Source organism: Propithecus coquereli, unplaced genomic scaffold, assembly GCF_000956105.1.
Source record: "Propithecus coquereli isolate 6110/MARCELLA unplaced genomic scaffold, Pcoq_1.0 Scaffold44, whole genome shotgun sequence".
In the NCBI taxonomy this organism is placed as follows: Eukaryota; Metazoa; Chordata; class Mammalia; order Primates; family Indriidae; genus Propithecus; species Propithecus coquereli.
The window spans coordinates 3431798-3448965 of NW_012150174.1; the positions used below are offsets into that span (position 1 = coordinate 3431798).

General features: G+C 34.0%; 1 protein-coding gene across 5 annotated transcripts in view; it reads left to right on the forward strand.

The window, feature by feature from the left end:
* The window catches only part of SOX6 (SRY (sex determining region Y)-box 6), a 551939-nt gene that overhangs the window by 166463 nt on the left and 368308 nt on the right, over positions 1 to 17168 (forward strand). The gene's annotated exons all lie outside the window — the stretch shown is intronic.

Here is a 17168-nt window from a genome sequence, read left to right on the forward strand (position 1 = left end):
GCGCTTTGTCTGAAGTGCCCCCTCTGAAGAACTACGGGAAGATAGACAAGGTTTCTGATTTTTATAAATTTAACTTCGATTTAGTGTCATAGGTAGATAAATAGGTAGGTAGGTAGGTAGGTAGATGCATAGATGGATTGAATGATTGAATATCAGAAATAACACTGTTGTTATTGATGGGTAAAGTGTACAGAAAGGCTTTGATTAATAGATTCAGGTTAAAATGCTTCCAAGATAAAAATTCTTCAGCTGTGATTAAATGATGACTTTTAGTTATCCTTGTATCACCCATCTTGTTGCCAATGTAGCCGGACTCTAACATAAGCGACAGTTGTCAGAAAATGAATACTTTAAAAAGGATTTCTATATCTAAATACATATATTTAATCAGAGGGTCCTTTGGCTTCTGAAAATAAGTTGTCTAATGAGAATTTCATTTGAGCAGCTGCTACTGAGGAGGTCAACAGGCACTGCCTAGGAGAATATGGCCCAGCTGGTTAAATCTGGTGGTTGCGTGATTTAAATGGTCAAGTGCTGTTTGTAATCCAGGACCGTCTGTTTGTAAAGGGAAGAGTGAGTGCTTCAGCATAATGTACAGCTGTTTTAATCTCTCTTTAATAATAGTGCTTCAGCCACTATCATGTCTTATGTATCATACTACTAAGTATATGATCCTAGGCCGAGTGAACTGGTTTGAGTCAGGTTCTAGAGTCCTGTGAAATTGCGGGGAAAGGGATACAATGGTAAAACCCTCAACTGTCTGACAAAATAAAATATATAGTTTTTTGACTCTTTGGCTCTTTTTAAAGATTTATTCTTTAGGTGATAATTATTGTGATCAGGAGGGAATGACAATGCTTATGGTTAGGTAGAAATGTTTAAATGAATGAACTCTCTTTGATAGAACCAGAAACTTAATGGAAAGTATGCAGGGTTTAGGTACAATTCCATAGGACATACACTGGTAAAAAATTAGAATATTTGCCTAGTGGGATTGTGTTCTTCAGGCTATCATGGTAATAAAAGTATGCAGATTCGTTTTATTATTCATGTAGAGAAAGGACAACAGCATTTGAGCTTTGGATTCCTGGTGGGACAGGCTTTCCAATGGATTATGCAGCTGTTTCCCAGCACAAGAAGAGCATGTGTTTATGTGTATATCTGATGGATTATTATCATTATTCACATCTCTAAACAATCATTTGGATTTCTACATATATTTTCACTGAAGTATATTTAGTTAGCATATGTTGGTATTTTTGCTCATCTGATAGCCTTTGCTATACTAAAGGAGGTATATGGTGTAGTTCAAACAATGAGAAAACTCATTTTTGAAAGTCATATTTTTGAGTGAGCTAGATCTAGGTTTGAATCTAAGTTCTGCCATTTAGAGAGATGGTGTAATTTCCTCCTTAAGAGTGTGGACTTTGGAGCTAGGCTGCCTGTATTTGAATTTCAGTTTAGTGTTTACCAGGTGGGCGACATAGAGCAAGTTACTTAACCTCTCTGTGTCTCAGTTTTCTCAACCAAAAAATGGGTATCATTATAGTGCTATCATGAGAATCAAGGTTTTCATGAAGATCAAGGATTAGTTAATGTAACTAAAGCATTTACAACATTGCCAACACAGAGTAAATGTGTTCAATAAATGTGCTTAATGAATGTAGCCTAGGTGTGACTTTGGGCAGATTATTTAACCTTTTTGTGTTTCTGTTCCATCATCTGTAAAACTAGATGAATGATACCTACCTTTCAGGGTTGTTGTGAGAATTTGACATATTAATATATAAAATACTTAGCTTCTATTAGTGTAATTATGACTATCACTATTGCTATTATAACTATTATTATTGTTATTTAAAGACATTTTTAAAAAGAGAAATATTATAGGAATCTCATCCTGCACCACAGACAGAATCATAGGAAATGTCCCATGGTGTTAAGGGATTTTGCATTTGGCAGCAATGATGTTCTTGTGTTCTGGAAGAGCAATTCAGTTTAACTCTCCTTTCAGGCTCTTTGGAAAAGCTGATACTAAAGTTTCCCAACTGGAAGCCAATCTTCCCTGCTGAGAAATATGTGGAATGTGATGTTGTCAGTGAGAGAAGTTGGTAAAGCCTTGCATGAGGATTTTAGATAGTACCCAGTTAAGAACAATGTGTTTCTGTTCAAGTAAAAATCTGTTAAAAGCCCATATTATTAATAAAAAAATTACCACTCGTGCCATGCTAGAGTATCAAAACAATTTTTTAAGGCAAAATTTATGGCTATTAGGTTTTTCCCACTATTTTGATTGAAGATTATATTGGTGAAGCATTTAGAGTATCCCAGTTCCAAACTTTTCTTTATGTTTTCTTATTCAAGGGAAAAATTGGAAAGGTTTTGGATTTTTGCATAAGAAACACATTAAGTATTCATTAAAAAAACCCAAAATTGTTATTTCAAATAAATTGAAAATTTCAAATCATTTAAATGCTGAAGTTTCCTAAGACTGCACTCATACTCTGAAACACTTGGGTATTCAGAGCAATGCTGAATTCATTTTTTAATTCTCTTTAAAATTAATCTTTCCTCCCAATGATATTTGTGTCTTTGCTCCTGTTTTAAAGAATGTTTATCATATTCATAGTAAATACTTACCTAGTACTAGATAGTTTAAATAAACAGATATTTTCTGAAAACATTATATGATTATATTTAGGGATTACACTGAAGAGCTAGAACTATTGGTTTTTGAATTATGAAAATAATTATGTTTAATATATTTTTGTGTTAAGTATATTTGCTTTCTAATTTTTTTTGAAACAGGTCATCCTCTCATTTAACCTTATTTTTTTTTTTTTTTGAGACAGAGTCTCACTCTTTTGCCCGGGCTAGAGTGAGTGCCCTGGCATCATCCTAGCTCACAGCAACCTCACATTCCTGGGCTCAAGCGATCCTACTGCCTCAGCCTCCCGAGTAGCTGAGACTACAGGCATGCGCCACCATGCCTGGCTAATTTTTCTATATATTTTTAGTTGTCCGATTAATTTCTTTCTATTTTTGGTAGAGACGGGGTCTCGCTCTTGCTCAGGCTGGCCTCGAACTCCTGAGCTCAAACAGTCCGCCCACCTCGGCCTCCCAGAGTGCTAGGATTACAGGCGTGAGCCACCGCGCCCGGCTCATTTAACCTTATAAAACATGCAATGATCTAGAATTCTGGGAACCCCAGACATTCTGGACAAATCTCGGTTGTTTTTATTTGCTATTGTTTTGCAACTCCCATTTACAGTGCAGGCAATATACTATTTGTTTGAATACTTTTCTTAACTTAAATTTGTGTATCCCTGCCTTTTAATGATTCTTCAGATTTTCGATCCATTTCTCAGATTTAAAAATTCATTTTTAAGTTTCTTTCTCTAAAAATGTGGAGAACAGATATAAGCAGTTGTTTCTGATTTTTCCTCATACTGAACTGGGAAGCTAGAAGATGCTCTCCTGGCGTTTTGTTGTTTAGAAAGAGGATGTGGTTTTTTGACAGTTTTATAAATGTTATATTCTCCTATGATTTTTTTACTCATGGAGTTTGAGTGGATCATTAGCATTTTGCATTTTCCCATTGAAAATACATTAGATTGATTTCTTCAGGATTTATTCTGGGAATCTCAAGTAAAGGGGACAGTTTTTAGATCTGTATTCTTTCTCTTTATACAATATGTATGCAAAATCAAAAGAAACAGTGAATGGAAAGGAAGTGGTACATGTAAAAATTTATTTATTATGTAATATTTGATATATATTATAAACCATAAAAGTAAAACAAACACTTGTGAACTCATCATCCAATTTAATAAAAATTACTAATACTATTGATTGTACCTATGTTTTCTTCACCTTTTTGATCTTTGTTTTTCTACCTAGACTATTGCCAGAAGTTAGTGTTTATCATTTTCTCCCTTTTATGTTTCGGGTTTGAATTTGTCCCTAAATAACACACTGTTTAGCCTTGTTTGTTTTAGAATTTTATAAAAATGATGTAACACTGTAAACTTTTGTGACTTGCTTTTTATACTTATATTCTAAAATCAATTTTACTGTGTGCAGCTCTAGTTTATTTTCATTTTTGTGCAATATTCCTAATATGTTATGTAGCAGTATATTCTCCTGTTTACTGTCTCTGGACATTTGGATTATTTCCAGTTTTCTGCTAGTACAAACAATAATGCTATAAAGATTCTTGCACCTGTCTTCAGATGCACATGTGAATGAGTTTCTTCTCTAGGGTGTCTCCCCAGGAGTGGAACTGATGTTAAATTTTTTACTCTTTTTCCACTCTCTTGGAAAACATTACACGAAGAAGTTGCTGCTGCTGTGTGTGTTTGTGCGTGTGTGTGTGTGTGTGTGTGTGTATGTTTGTGGGTATGTTATAATCCCTGAAAGCTTTAGTTGTCTATACCTTTTGGTTCCACCTTCCTCAGAATGTCTAGTATAGCTTTCTTCTTCTTACTGAGTTTTCAGAAATTCAACAAGAGCCTTTGATGGACCCTTTCACTACCATTTTCCTTTTTCTTTTTGTCGTATCTAAATACAATAGGCTAAAAGAACAGTCTTCAGCTGTTCTTTCAACTCTGCACACAAGTGTATTGTTCTTGTCCTACTGGACCATGATTACTATGTTTGTTAGGAAACATGCTTTTTTCCCTTTTGCTCTTCTTTATTGATGTTTCCAGCTCAAGGTGTGGCTTTAGAATTAGAGTATATCAGGTTCACAATATTTTTTTTCTTAAATACTTACTTCAAATTCAGAATTACAAACCTGTTAATTATTGCCACCGTTCTATCCAATCATTTATATTGAATAAACATTTTTCTAGCCAAACAGTTGACTTGTTATCTGTAAATTTTCACCTCTCTCTTAGAATGTTTAACTTGAAAATCCTTTCAGATATTGGCCTGGATTTTATGTGCATTCTTATCCTGACCCTGGTTACTTACTAGGTAGTATCTAATAATCAATTAATTAATTGATCTAAGTACTAGTTTCTTAATTTATAAAATGAGGATATTGGTTTAGGTAAGTGTTAAAGGACAATTTTTAAAAATCTGTGTAATTTTGATTTTCTTTTAGAGTTTATATGCAAATTTTAGAGTTCACTATCTACTTTTCTCTTTCAAACTGTTTTCAGTTCAAACTGAACCAATCTCATGATTTGTTTTCTTTTATTATGTTTGAAAATGTCCTTTATTATTTCCAATCTCTTCTTTCTGATGCTAGAATCTTTATGAAGATAGAATAAAAGCTGCTATGCAATTTTGATATGTGAAAGGCTGTTGTCTGATATATTAATAGTACTTATAGACAAAGCCATGGCTTCAAGTTATGACTTAATTCTGAATGTCTGTGACACTTAGGCCTATCATAGCTTTCTTAATTGGTGTCTTGAGAGTTTAAATATAAACTGAGGAGCCATCCCTAGCACTAAGAGGACAGACAAATACTCTTGTAATGAAGTCATAGAATATAGGCCATCCACTAGCATTGGGATTGTAGAAGTTAGAGACCTGTGGATTTGTTTAATTGCTCTCACATAATGAAATAAAAATGAGAAAATACAAATAGATGGCTAGGAAAAAGTTGATAAAGGTATAATGAAGAATAACTATGAAAATATGAAAAAAATATTGAATTATTTGCAACACCATTCTAGGAGCAACAACAGCAGTGGAATTATTATGCTAATATGTACTTTTTGAATGATGGCAACCTATAGTCAAGGGAAAGTTTTCAAAGAGTGGCTCATAGACTGTGTGCACTGGGATTCCATTCTACTCCAGAATACAATTACTAGCTTAAGTGGAACTTTCTTACTGATCCCCAAGATAAGTACCTCTTATCTTGTACTCTGCTTGTGTTATAGACAGGGAAGAGATGAATAATTTTAGGACTTTGTTCAATGGATACCTAAGATGTTTTCCCCAGTCTCCCCTTTGTATCCATTGTACAAAGTCCTAAAATTATTCATCAGTTTTAATTTAACTCTTAAATCCTCATCCTGACTAATAGCAGAAAGTCTGGTCTCACTTCCAGGTAAACTCAGGAACATTAGGATTTAACTTCAGTCATGTAGAATTATGCCCCTTTCTCTTCTTCTTAGTGTTATCTAATAATCAGAGGATTTAGGCATTTTATTGATATTGGAGCATAGGTATCAGGCCAGTGATCATCAATCTCTATTATGTTTAGAATAAAATTCATTGATACTATTCTTGTGATGGGCACACTGAAAGCCCCAACTGAAGCATTATACAAGGTATCCATATAATAAAAACATTTTTACCCCCCTGATATTTTGAAATAAATATATTAAAATAAATAAAGAAAATGAAAAAGATACAATTGATTGCTTAAAATCCAAACATATTATTCTAGCTTCAAGGCCCATTTTATATTATTGTTATCCTACTCTTTTCTCTGCCCTGGGATTTTTCCTCCCCTCCTTAAGCATTTCTTAGGACCTTTGCATTTGCTTTTTCCTGTGTTTAGAAGGATTTTCCTTTAGATCTTCATATACTGGCTCCTTCTTATCATTCAAATCTCAGCTTAATTATCACTTCCTCAGAGAAGCCTTACTTAACCTCTAAATCTAAAGTAGACTTCAAACACTCTAACATATTTCTCTATTTCATTTTCACCATAGCATTTCTCACTACCTGATATGCTTTTGTTCATTTGTCTTTTTTATTGTCTGTCTCACACCACTAAAGGGGGGAAGTCAATGAGAACAGAGACCCTTTCTGACTTTTCCACTGCTGTATTCCCAGTGTCTATAATAAGACTCTTACGAAATGTTGATTGAATGAATGAGTGAAGATTATTAAATGACCTGGAATAGTGCCTCTTGTTTTTACTTCTATCTCTCTTGTAGGCTCTTCTTAATTGTAACTTTATCTTTAAATAAAATTGCAAGTCAGTGTAGGGAATCAAAATAATTCTCTCTTTTAATGGCCTTTTTTCCTTCTTTCTTGGTTGACATTACCTATTTAAAAGTCATGCTGCCAATGGGAATGTAATTCTAGATATCATTCCATTTTCTATTGTTTACTAGGTTAGACATACACTTCCTAACTGTTCTGAAACTGCCGCCTTTCAGTTTGCTACAAATGTTTGCAGAACTCCAGCCTTTCATGAAGTTACACAGTGAATTTCTTAGATATGCTCTAACAATTTCAAACTGTGGAAGAAACTTAGAGTCATTGTCTCTCACTCTTTGTGACTGCTCCACCCTTTCCTTGCTGTGTGGCATGCTTCAGGGATAAGGAATATTCTTGGTTACCTGATAGAGACCACCTTCTTTGATTTTTATTCTAGCTTATTTTGTCTTCTAACAGTAATACTTCTTCATTATCCCCCACATCTGCTGTACTTTTTCTTTTTGCTTTGATGTAAAATATAATTTGGACATTCCTTAGTTACGTTTGAGACACTACATATCATTAGAATTTGGTTCCTAGAGTTCTTTTGTAATCTTTCTCTAGTGAGTATTCTGATTAAGAAACTTGAAGATGTAACAATCTCAGGACAGGATTTCTTACCTAAAGAGTCAGCACTGGGCACGGTGGCTCACGTCTATAATCCTAGCACTCTGGGAGGCCAAGGCGGGTGGATCACTCAAGGTCAGGAGTTCGAGACCAGCCTGACCAAGAGCGAGACCCTGTCTCTACTAAAAAATAGAAAGAAATGATCTGGATAACTAAAAATATATATATAGAAAAAATTAGCCGGGCATGGTGGCACATGCCTGTAGTCCCAGCTACTTGGGAGGCTGAGGCAGAAGGATTGCTTAAGCCCAGGAGTTCGAGGTTGCTGTGAGCTAGGCTGACACCACGACACTCACTCTAGCCTGGGCAACAGAGTGAGACTCTGTCTCAAAAAAAAAAAACGTGTCAGCACTGTGTTGAAGTTGAACTAGTGATTTAGTCAAACACACTTCATGCTCAGCCGTCATCCCTCCTATCCAGAATAACCTTCTGTCTGCTCTGTTTATCTTAATTTTTCATCCATCTGTTTTTCAATATACAAAAATCTAGATCATGTCTGGTCTTCTACTGACTACTTTAGCCCTTGTGAATTCCTCCTCTAAAATTATCAGTACTTAAAACTATATACCATTCCATTTGTCAATAAAGAATAACTCTAATTATTAAATATTATGTTTGCTATGTTTTAAATTGAGATTTTTATTGAGATAATTATAGATTTATATGAAGTTGTAGGAAATAATACAGATTCCATGTACACTTTGCCCAGTTTTCCCCATTGACAACATTTTGAAAAACTATTGTGTAATATCATATCCAGGTTATTGACATTGAAATAATCCACTGATCTTATTCCCATTTCTCCATTTTAAGTTGTACTCAGTTGTATGTGGGTGTGTATATTAAGTTCCATACATTTTTGTCATCTATAAATCACCTGTTTAGGCTCACGTATCCACCATAACAGTTAAAATACTGAATAGTTCTATTATCACAAGGATCCCTTGTGTTGTTCTTTTATAACCACACCTACCTCTTTTCCACTCTAGCATCCCTATAACCCTCTATATCAACCCCTGGTGACCACTAATATGTTCTTCATTTCTAAGATTTTGCTATTTCAAAGATGTCATATAAATGGAATTATATGGTATGTAACTTTTTGAAATTGGCTTTAAAAAATAAAACCTCAGCATAATTTCATAGAAATTTATCCAAGTTGTGTGTAAAATGTGTGTCAATAAAAACAAAATAAAAAATAGTTCATACTTTTTAATTACTGAGTAGTATTACATGGTATGCATAGGTATGTATCACATATGTGTAACTATTCATTGGTTAAAGGACATCTGGGCAGATTCCAGTTTTTGGCTATTATAAATAAAGTTGTTATTAATATTTGTGTACAGGTTTTGTATGAACATAAACTTGTTCTCTGGATTAATTCATTTCTTTGGGATTAATGCTCAGGAGTATAATTGCTGGATTGTACGGTAATTACATGTTTATTTTTACAAGAAACTGGCATACTGAATTTCAGAGTAGCTGAAATACATATGTTGCTGTGGTTTGAATGTTTATGTCCCCCCAAGTTCCCACCAGCAATATGTGAATGCTCCAGCCTCTCTGCATCTTTGTCAACATTTGGTTTTGTCACTTTTATTTTAGCCATGCTGATAGGTGTATAGTGATATCTTATTGTGGGGTTAACTTGAATTTCTTTTATGGCTAATGATATTGAACATCATTTCATATGCTTGTTTGCCATATGTATATCCTTGTACATGAAATGTCTTTTCATGTTTTCTGTCCATTTTCTAACTGGATTTTTTTCTGTTGAGTTGTAAAAGTTTTTTATTATTCTCAATGCTAGTCCTATGTTAGATATGTAGTTTGCAAATATTTTTTTCCCAGTCCTTAGTCTGTCTTTTCATCCTCTTTACATGGGCTTTCACTGACAAAAGTTTATAATTTTCATGAGCTCCAATTGAATAATTTTTCATTTTATGGATCGTGCTTTTAGTATCAAGTCTAAGAATACTTAGCCTAGTCCTAGATTCTAAACACTTCTTCATTTTTTTCTAAAATATTTATAGTTTTATACTTTATATTTAAGTTTATAATTTATTTTTGGTTAATTTTTGTATAAGGTATGAATTTTAAGCTAAGGTTGATTTTTTTTTTTTTTTTGGCTTATGGTTATCTAATTTGCTCCAGCACCATCTCTTGCAAAGGCTTACCTTCCTTCATTGAACTGCTTGCAAATGACATGATTATCCATATAGAAAATCCCAAGGAATCTAGAAACAAAATAGAACAAAACAGAAACCAGCCTCCTATATTTAATGAGTCAGCAAGATCATAGGGTATAAGATCAACACTTAAAAATTAATGGCAATGAACATATGTCTTAGTCCACTCAGGATGCTATAACAAACTACCATATACTGGGTAGCTTATAAATAACAGAAATTTATTGCTTGCTGTGTAGTATTTAGCCTCTTTGCTATTTTCTGGAGGCTGACAAGTCTAAGATCAAGGTGCCAGCAGATTTGGTGTCTGGTGAAGGCTCTCTACTTCATAATTGGTGCCTTGTTACTGTGTCTTCATGTCATGGAAGGGCTGAACAATCTCCCTCAGGCCTCCTTTATAAGGGCATCAATCCCATTCCTGAGGGTGGAGCCCTTACGACCTAATCGCTTTCCAAATGCCCCACCTCTTAATTCTACCACATTGGGGATTGAGTTTCAACATATGAATTTTGGGAAGAAACAAACATTCATACCATAGCAACATATGAAAACTGAAATTAAAAACACAATGCTATTTACAATTTCTCCAAATAAAATGAAATGCTTAGGTATGCACTTAACAAAAATGTACAGGATCTGTATGCTGAAACTATAAAATGTTGATTAAAGAAAATCAAAGAAGACCAAAATAAATGACAAGACATACTGTGTTCATGTATTGGAAGATTCAACATGGTAAAAATGTCAGCTGTCCCCCAGATAATCTGTATATTTCATGCAAATTCCTTCAAAATCTCAGCAAGACTTTCATGTACATAAACAAACTTATTCTAAAATTATATAGAAAAGCTCAGATCCTAGAGTAGCTAAGACAATCTTGACAAAGAAGAATAAAATGTTAGGAATCACTCTACCCAATACTATATTAAAGTATACTATATAGCTACCATAATCAAAACAATGTGGTATTGGCAAAGAAATAGATGCATATATCAATGGAATATAGTAGATAATCCACAAATAAAACTGTAAAAGTATGAGCAATTTATTTTGACAAAGATGAAAAATATTATTGGTTATTTTCTATTTATTGATCTTGCCTTCCAAGAAGATTTTGATTTCCTCTATAGTAACCAAAACAACATGGTATTGGTACAAAAATAGAGACACAGACCAATGCAACATAACAGAGAACCCAGATATAAAACCATCTACCTACGACAAACTGATCTTCCACAAAGTAGACAACAACATACCCTAGGGGAAAGAAGCCCTATTCAATAAATGGTGCTGGGAAAATTGGATGCAGAAGAATGAAACAGGACCCCTGTCTCCTACCACTCACAAAAATTAATTCAAGATGGATAAAAGACTTAAATGTAAGGCATGAAACCATAAAAATTCTAGAAGAAAACATAGGAAAAACTCTTCTAGATATTGGCCTAGGCAAAGAATTTATGACTAGGACCCCAAAGGCAATTACAGCAACAACAAAAATAAATGGGACTTGATTAAATTAAAAAGCTTCTACACAGCTAAGGATATAATCAACATAGCAAGTACACAACCTACGGAATGGGAGAAAATATTCACAAACTATACATGTGATCAAGGGCTAATGTCTAAAATCTACAAAGAACTCAAACAAGTCAGCAAGAAAAAAACAAACAACCCCATTAAAAAATGGGCAAAGGACATGAACAGAAGCTTTTCAAAAGAAGATAGACAAATGGCCAACAAACATACGAAAAAATGCTAAACATCACTAATCATCAGGGAAATGCAAACTAAAATCACAATGAGATATCATTATATAACTGTTAGCATGGCTTTTATTAAAAAGTCCAAAAATAGATGCTGGTCTTGATGCAGAGGGAAAGGAAAGCTTATACACTGTTGGTAGGACTGCAAATTTGTACAACCTCTATGGAAAACAGTGTGGAGATTACTCAAAGGACTAAAAGTAGACCTACTATTCGATCCGACAATCCCACTACTGGGTATCTACCCAAAGGAAAAGAATATTTTATTTCAAAATATTAGGGGGGTATAAAAGCTCTTTCATTTGGTATTGTAGTGGGTATAAGTTGGGGAGAGGTAGAAGTGGAGAAAGAGGAGGAGAAGATGAACACAGGAATGAGTAGATATTATTTTTTAATAGCTCATAATTTAGTAGGAAAAAATACATATAAATAGAGTAATTATCATAAGTGCAATAGTAGAAGATGTTATAAAACGCTATGGAAGTACAGAAGTGGGACCAGTTATTTTGTCTAGGAGATCTAAGAAAGAATTTATTGACATTTGAGCTGGATTTTGATGAATTATGAACTCATCATAATGAACAAGAGATATAACAGAATCCCAGGTAGAGAGAAGAGCATGTATAATGTTTCAATGGTATGAATAAATTTGTCAGTTTGATCAATGTCAAGAAGTTTGGTGTGGCTAGGAAATGAGACACAACTAAAAAAATTGGTTGGAGCCATTATAAAGAGATTGAATTTTATCCTTTCGGTAGTGGGGAATAGAACTTTTAGTAGGAGGATGAGTGACGTAATTAAAACATATTTCTTAGGAAAGTAATTTTGGTGGAATGTTCACTATCAGCTGGAAAGAGGCAAGGGCAAATACAGGAGAATCTATTAGGAGGCTGTTTTAATGGTTCAGGCATGTACTGATTAAAGGCTAAATAACTAAGGCAATGGCAGGGGAAAATAAGAGGAATCAGTTTTTAGAGATACAGTTGAGGTTGCTAATTGGGTGTGAGGTGTGAGGTTGGGGAGATATTTAGCAGAGAGATTTAATGGTAAGGCTGTAAAGATGGTGAATATAGATAGTTGTGATGGTTTCAGGAAAAGGCATGATGAGTTTGAAAATTTGCTCTGTGAAGGTGGAATACATCTAGTAGGGAGATGTACAACTGCCTGTTCCTTGGAGATTAGAAGACAGGAATACCTGTTGGCTCCCTTTCCTGTCATTTTTATGAACTGAATCCCCCTTTTCTTACAGAACTCATTTCATTAGTCATTGTTACTTTCAGGTGGCTTCAAACTTGGTCCACATGTGGAAGCTCTGTAATCTGTCATTCTATTCATACAAAAGAAGGGAAGTGACTATAGGCTCTGCCTCAATATGGATCATGTGCATCTTATCTGTCTAGATGAACTCAATTAATCTTATAGTCCAGAGTTTGAAATTTTTTTATAGCATTGGCATCACCTGGGAACTTGTTAGAAATGCAAATTCTTGGCCCTCCTAATGAATCAGAAACTCTGGGTTGGGGCTCATCAACCTGTGTTTTAACAATCTCTCCAGGTGCTTCTGATGCACACTAACAATTGAGAACTATGGTATAGCAGTTGTACTGTATTATATTGTTCTATACTGTAATATATAGCTCAAGCCATATGATACCATGAGATTGACTTCTAACTGGTTAATATATTTTCAACCATCTTCGTGATTAATTGTCTAAGAAGTGTTCAAATAATGTATAAATTGATTTGATCAAGAAGTAGAGTTGAAAGTACTAGCTACAGGCTATATATATATCAAAGTGTATAGATATTACCTTCTCATTTTATTACTCTTTCTTTAAATCTTATTTCATGTAAGTTTGTATTTTCACATAGAAAATCAAATTGATGTAATATTATGAAGAAAAATGAAACTCAGGACTGCCTTAGTGGTTTAGTGACTAGTTAAAATGATGGTGTTAGGGGCTGTTGTTAGGAAGAAAAGTTGATGAGGGAAAGAAACAAAATTATTGTGCGGTTTCAAATGTATTCATCTGGATTCAGATTTTATTTGTTTCTGTACCTTGATCAAAGGTATAGCACTCAGGCCATAGCATGACCCCTTATCTTGTGGTGCTTAATAAATATTATTGGATGATGAACCAAATTTAATACAGAAAACAAAGCCCACAATGGTTAGGCTTTAAGAAGATTAACATTTAATTGCCAAAGAAAATCTTATATCCTTCTTAGACGTGTAGATCTAGAGGTGTTGAGACGGCCTAGGCAGAAGTGAATTTCCTGGTTTTAAGTGAACAGCCTCAGGTTTCTCTGGTGATGAACTTTAGTTTTCGTTAGTCCCACTTGCTCTGCCTGCCATTCCTGCTGTTTTGCAACAGGGCTTAAAAGTGCTTTAAGTGCTTGTGACCGTGGTAATGAATGAAAATGTCTTTCTAGCACTGAGAGGATTGCATTAGACTGAATAGTCACCTCACTTGTAAAAGCACTATTAGAGTGGGGCAGCTGTAAGTAAGGATAACGATTTGTGTCCACTGCTTATTTACTGAAAATTGTCAATGTATTATTTATTGAGAGCTCTCCAGACAGTGCTTGTCAGAATAAAAATGTCAGCTCTGAGCAAAATGTTACAATACATAATAAAAATGCTAGGTACGCATTTTAGGAAGACAACTAATTAGACCTGCTTTTTTAAGGAAGGGACAGTAAAAATGTCTAATATCATGGACTTTCTCCATTTGTATAAGTCCTTTTCTTTTTTCCTTGCTCAGCTCAGTATTTGGTTTAGAAACTTATCATGCCTAAGAAATAATTTGAACAACTTTGTATCGTTGCCATTAGATACCCCAAGTAGTGGGGAGGCTTGCTGAAGGAGGAAGGGCCTGGCTTGCCATCCCACAGTGAGCAGCCATCCTCACCTTCATGTTTTGTCTGAAATTAGATGTCACTTCCTCCTTGAGTAGTGCTCGTGGAAAACTGCCTCCAGTGTAAACAACATAAAATTATTAAGCTTATTCCTCAGCCGTGCTAATTAACCCCAAACAAATTTCACATTAAGGAAACAGAATTCAATCAATGTAAATGTTATTGCTGTGTATTACTGTAAGCAATAATATAGTGGCTAAAATAATTAATTATTTTGGATTTTTTAAAAGAAAGTATTCTTCTTTTTTTGATGGTGTTGCAAAATATTTTGTGGATTTCCCCCCCTTTCTTTGGCCTTTCCTAGCATAGAACATAAAAGACTCATCTGGTAAAGCGTGGGTAATATGCAATTGTTTTTTTACAACCGGTTGTAAAAAGGGAAAATTGTATTTTGGAGTGCTTCAAGTTTACTCAATCTAATGTTTTCATTGGCAATACATATGCAGATTCTGCCTCTTCTTACCCTTTGTAGTTGACTACTCATTGTAGCAATTTCCTATCCTCTTTCCTACCCGTCTTAAATAAAAAGGCACTTGGTGATGGTGGTGGTGGTAGGATTGATAAAAAAGAAGGATGTTAAATATAATCCACTTCTTAGGGGAAAAAATGAAATTTTTTACTGAAATACATTTTACTGTATTTCAGATTTTGGGAAGCAATTGCCAATAAATATTTCTTTCCCCCTGTTTTATATCTGTGCTCACATAGGAAGTCAAATTATCCTCTTCAAGTTAATTTTCTTACATTTTTTGAAAACAACCAGATTTCTAAATAATTGCTTGGTGGATAGAATGTATCTTATCATCATTTTAATCGTCCACAAAGATCTTTAAAGACATGAAGTGCAGAAGGCAGACCACATGTAACTTCATTTTCACGCAGTAAAATGTATATTTGATTAATATGACATTATTTATCAATTAATGATAGCATATTCTATGGTGTATGGAACAGAAGTCAAATACTATTTGTATTAAGCTTATTCTTTGAAATGATACATTCTTTAACCAATATATACCAGCAAATGTCAAAATAACTTTGAACCTTAAAGTAATTTAACTAAATGAGTAACACACTAAAACAAAATGTTATTTTTCATAGATCTAACACCCACCATTTCTTTGTAATTTTACCATCTTCTTCTAGCAGATGCAATCCCTGTCCCTCTTCATCCCTAATTAGTTCAGTATCTTATTTCATGGCTACTCTTAATTCCTTACTTTCTATATTAAAACTCTATTTTCAACTTGGTAGGAATAATTAATCTTTTAATCATATCTTAAATATCTAACAAGCAGGTTGCTACTAAATATTTACAAGGATGCCAAAACTAATAAAGAGAACGTTAGTGTTCCAAGGACTAGCTGGAGCATGCTACTAAAAAAAAAAAAAAAAAAAAAAAAAAAAGTAAAACTAATTCTTTATATCTGAGTTGAGAAGAAATTAAAGTCTTGTGTGGAAGGATTGCTTTAAGATAACATCCGAATGGACTATTTATTCAATTGTATATTTTGCTTCCAAATGATTTGTTTCAGATTATTGCTTACATTTTGCTCAATTTCTGTAGTTTATATAGCAAGATAGTGTTTTCTTTTTGACTTCCTTGGACATTTATTTTTACTTTCCAAACAGAAAAAAACTTTAGATTTTATTTATTTGCATTGCATAGATAGCTGATAATGTACTACAGATTATAAGAATCTATGTTAAGAATTTTAAAAGCACATAAATTTAGATAAAATTTGTATTGTACATTTCTATACATTTTAGATGTTTATGTTTGTAAGTATATTTTAAGCAAAAGGTTTAAATAATACGCATTCAACAGCAAAGAAGATAAGATGATTAAATATGATAAATAGAACTGGGATAGCCATCTGTTAGTCAGGACACTTAAAAATTTTAAACTGTACCATTTCTATGATTAATATTCTTGGATTTTAAAGTTACACTATAATGCCAAACCAATAAATGCATAAAATTCTAAAATAAGGGTCCAAGTTAGAAGAACATGGATTAGTATATTTCAGAATGAGATGCAAAGGGTTTGCATCCAATATTTTATCCCCTTTAATGCTATAATTGACAAACTGCAGTAATCATGCTTTTATGTGTTTTTATGTGTTTTTCTCCCTCTACTGAATTTATTTTTAAAAATGAAAGTAAAACAGGTAAAAAGAGACTCCAGAATTTTGAAACCCAGTGGTCCTAAAGTGATGGGAAAATAGCCAAGGTGTCACAGCTAATTTCTGACCCTGTTTTATGAGTTCTGCTGTTCCTTATTCTCCCTGTCAGCCTGGGAATCCCCGAGGCTGTGCAAACTGGCTGAACATCACTCAATCCCAGTTTTATATCCCCTTTTAATAATGTTGAGTCTATTCTGTCCAACTTTGATTCAGACAACCTGCTTGTCTTGAAAAAGTGATATATTTAATCAGTGACTCTGTCTCCAGCATAGCTCCCACTGCGTGTGAGTAGAGCCAGAGAGTAGTGCAGTGGTCTGTCACTTCTGTTTGAATGGGTAATGTGGAGCCCATCAGCTGAAAAGACAGGAGCTGGAACTGCTTGTTAGGACACATGATCAAAAGCCACTCTCTGCTTTCTGCCAATCAAACCTCATGTCGCCTTGTGGGGCAGACATTAAATAGATTTTTTTTCTCCCTTACAATATGGGCACTTTGCCAGTTTGACATGTGAACTGTTACAAAAGATAGCA